This window comes from Nicotiana sylvestris, chromosome 10 (genome assembly GCF_000393655.2).
Source record: "Nicotiana sylvestris chromosome 10, ASM39365v2, whole genome shotgun sequence".
NCBI classification, from domain to species: Eukaryota; Viridiplantae; Streptophyta; class Magnoliopsida; order Solanales; family Solanaceae; genus Nicotiana; species Nicotiana sylvestris.
In genome coordinates this window covers 159,610,481-159,614,657 of record NC_091066.1, presented here as the reverse complement: position 1 = coordinate 159,614,657, position 4,177 = coordinate 159,610,481, and the positions used below count along the sequence as shown (strand labels likewise).

General features: G+C 32.9%; 1 long non-coding RNA gene across 1 annotated transcript; it reads left to right on the top strand.

Annotated features, from left to right (window-relative positions):
* Window positions 1-1,458: 1,458 nt before the first annotated feature.
* On the top strand, window positions 1,459-2,156 carry LOC138880304 (uncharacterized). The gene is made up of 3 exons (XR_011402832.1): window positions 1,459-1,532; window positions 1,684-1,785; window positions 1,947-2,156. It is a non-coding gene; the product is annotated as an uncharacterized lncRNA (long non-coding RNA).
* Window positions 2,157-4,177: the final 2,021 nt, after the last annotated feature.

The following is a 4,177-nucleotide window of genomic DNA, read 5'->3' as shown; positions in this document are numbered from 1 at the left end:
ATATTCAATTAAGGTGTTGGAGTATTGGCTTTCCTAAATATATAAATAGTGATATCGTCTAACGTGGTTGAGGATAGAGTGAAATCAGAGGCGGACCCAGGATTTAAACACTGCGGGATCACCATCATCTTTAATATTAGTTGCAATAAAGTTTGGTATGCAACCCTTTAAAAATTTAGTGATTACGAGTCCATGGTAGAAAGTATGTTCAAAAATATAAAAAACTTAAACAAAATCAAGACTAATAAAAGTCTGTAAATAGTCAAAAAAGTCTCAATCGACATTGCAGAGTCAATGGATACCTGCTACTTTACCGAAGTAAACGTTGAAGGGAGAAGGGTTTTAGTTGTCTTTGTTTTTTCTAAATGAAATAATAATAAAAATTTGGTTAGAGATAAAGATTAATTGACTAATGGAACTAGTTAATGAAATATTTTATTCCCCTTCCTATTGTCTTTAATCATTATTTTTATGTCTCTTTATTAACTTTTCTAAGTCTAGAAAGTTGTATCTCCAATAGAGTTTTTGCTATTTTGGGTAGAAGATCATGAAGAGAAGTTGAGTTTTGGAGAGTTAGATGGAGAGCTTTTAAAAGAAAAAATTAAACCAAGTGACTTTTATGTACTAGTGCTAAATTAATATTTGAATTTAAAAAGAAATAAACCAAGTTGACTACTAAATATGGAGTACTAAATTGTCGTTCAATTAAAAAAGGAAAAAAGAAAGAAAAAGTGAAGTAATGCTGGTGTTGGGTCTCGACCTTGATCTAGCAGTGAGGAAAAGGAACTTAAACAGCCCATTGAGCTAGTGCAACCATGGGTCGTTTTGCTCATTGGGGGGGGGGGGGACACAATAAAATTATTATAAGGGCCCTAGATTTATATATAGTAATATAAATATGGTTTTTCCCGAGCCTATAGAGTGCCAGTGATCCCTCACCTCTGCACGTGAGTCCGCCCTAATGCCTTGTTTATTGAATTGTGTCGTAAAATGAAAATGCTAACATTCTTGCTCTTTGGATATTGTAGGGTTTGGAGAGGGCCTAAGGTGAGGGAACATACTTTTCAAATCAAATTAAACAATTTAAATCTTAGAAGTTAAATAAACGTACTTATTAGTTAATTAACCATGCTACTAAGCAAAAGTACTTATTAGTCAATACATATACTTTTCAAATCAAATTAAATAATTTAATCTTAGGAGAGTCACGAGAAGATGCATAAAATCTTTGATATATGGTAATGTTGTATGTTCTTTAACTAACCTTCCATAAACCAAATAATTTCTTTGACCAGCTAACCAAATTTTAAGAATTGAAATTAAAAACATTTCCTAATTGGAAATAGCATTATGGTAACTTTATCTTCAAAAAGTAATTAGCAGGTTCTTAATGAACCAAATATTACTACTATATAATATGGTGATCAGAAGCACTATAAAGTAAATTAAAAAAAAGAACATTCTTCTACATAAGATGGCCAAGACTTTGCTGACTCTTTTTGTGGTAGTCACCTTATTGATTGTTTCAAGAGGCAAGTTTATCTTTGTCTCAATCATTTTCAATCACTTATAAACTTACATTACATGTGATAAATATATGGTTGTTTAATTTTTGCATGAAACATATTTTACTTGTCACATATTCGTAATCTGTATAATGACTAACAATTTTGTAATTTTCAGATGGGGTGACATGTACATCATGTCAGTCTATAACAGATTGTCGTTTTCTGTCTTGTTATCCTCACTGGGTAAGTTGTATCGGTGGGAACTGCATATGTAAAGGTCTCTCCTTCCTTCTCTCACATGCATCCTTTCTCTCACTCTCTTTATCTTTCTCATAACTAGTCTTTAGGCGACACGCAACTTTTTACTTGCCCCATATTATTATAACTAAATTTTTATATATGTCTTGGCAAGGTGCTAACGAGTTTTCTAATTTTCAGATCCGCCGCCAGGAACGATCATATGTTTTGGTACATTAGATTGTGAACGTTTTATGAAATGTAACGTTGGGTCTCCAAAATGTGTTAACCAGAAATGCATTTGTAGTAATTAACTCAAGACAAAATCTCGTTGTTTTATTGGTGGATGAATATTGTGTTCAATTCGATGATGTTTACTTGAAGAAATAAATGGCAATAAAAATTTGCATTACCGGGAATCTTATTTATTTGCTATTTTAGATCTTAAGTGTGTTTTATGAATATATTGTTTCGTTGTGTTTTATGAATATTGTTATTATATTTCATCGGAGTGGCACAGTTGGCGTCTCTAGCTAGAATGCAAGGTTGAAGTTTTAACATTGAGTTATCACTCAATTCACATCTTCAAAAGATTATGGTCTAATTCAGATCTATTTTAAAAACTTGTAATACCGTAAGATACAACTTGGTTACTATTATTTAATCGAGTGGGTTTTATATGTAAAGTTCAAATTTACAAAATATTTTTTATAACCCCGCAAAAAAAAAAACTTATTTACTTCAGATTGGCGTTATTAGTATCAAAGGACAAATATAAGATAATATTTTATTGGTAAGATTACATGAATAAGTCAAAAGTATAACAAAAATAGACATGATTCCATGGCTTACTAATATTGATGCAGTACAATTCTTCAAGGTTAGATAACCTTTTTCATCTTGGTTAATAGTCAAGAATTGATTTCTTTTGTGCATATATAACACGATTAGCTATATATTGGGTTTCACTTTCACCGAATTCTAGTGGCAAATTCACATAATCTCTTGTTGCCCACCAAATTATTGGTAAGGGCAAATTCAACATTTTTTAAAAACATTATTACATCGGGGAAGGGAAAAGAAAATAAAAATGCTACCGTATTAGGCTTTGAACCCTCCAACTCAAAATGATGCAATACAAGTATACAACGAGCTCATATTAGGATCCTTACATAAATAGCCGATCATATTCATTATTTACTTTTTCTAGTCATATATTCTGTTATACATTGGTTAAACACAATTACCTTCATAAACTATTTCTAGTTTAAACGAATGGATAGGTGGTTATTTGGGTTAATTCTTTAGCGGTGATTTACAAGAACGACTCTATAAGGGCTGGTCCTTAAATAATAGTCCTGTTTCTTAATGTGTTAAGAAATGATCTTCGAACTCACACACCCTTACGCATAATATGAGCGACGGTCTTTCTACCAGATTGGTTTTTATGCTATATTAATTCGATCTATATTGTTAAATTATTTACAAATTTTATTCGATTTGCATGACTTTATGATTGTTCATTTGTTCACCAAACTCTACGTACCATATTAGCATAACTTTTCTCAGTAACCGCCCTTGCTTTCTTCTTGGATAACTCACAAACTCTACTTGATTAGAACGACAACTTGTTCAATCATTCAGCAAAACTTTATCATATTGGCGTCACTTTGTGTTATCTATATTCGGCCTATCTATTAAATTGTTCACAAATTCTACCTAAATGGCATAATTTATCTAAAATGATCTTTTATTGGTCAAAAATCTGACCACCTCGACCGGGGTGGTCACGACCCCGTCTTCATCATCTTACAAAAGAAGTCGACGAAGTCGACTTTATCCCATCATTAAGACATTCGACATAGCGACGAGAGCAAGGCCTATCCACGACTAGGAAGCTTCTCCAACCCAGTCATGCCAAGTCGTGGCCAAGGCAAGAAGGTTTTCGACTATATATACCATCACAAGAGAACCCGTAAGGGGCTCTTCCTCTCCAGCACTCTGACAGGTCGAGAGAATGAACAGAAATCCACTTTCTAAGAAAAGAAGAAATATAGTTCTTCGCCTATCGAAGAAAAATGGGGAGCTCCATCTTTGTATCTAAAAGGAGGGCAAAACAATTGTAATTCTCCTTCCCCCTCCAAGGAGAGGGAAGGCAGAACTCTATCATAAATAAGATCTTTTGATATTTTGTTTGTCTAATATGTAATTGCAACTACTTTGTCTTTCAATTCGGTATTAATTAAGATTGACTATGAATTACCCCTTCATCTTTGGTTGATTTTCTCAATAAGGGTTAAAATATTTTGAGTTAAATAATTTGGCATCATTTATGGGAATTTTCTAGTAAAAACACCTAGTTTTTTGTAACGACCCGACCGGTCGTTTTGAGCTTTTGCACTTTGATCGCCAGTCCTCGGGCATGACTTGCC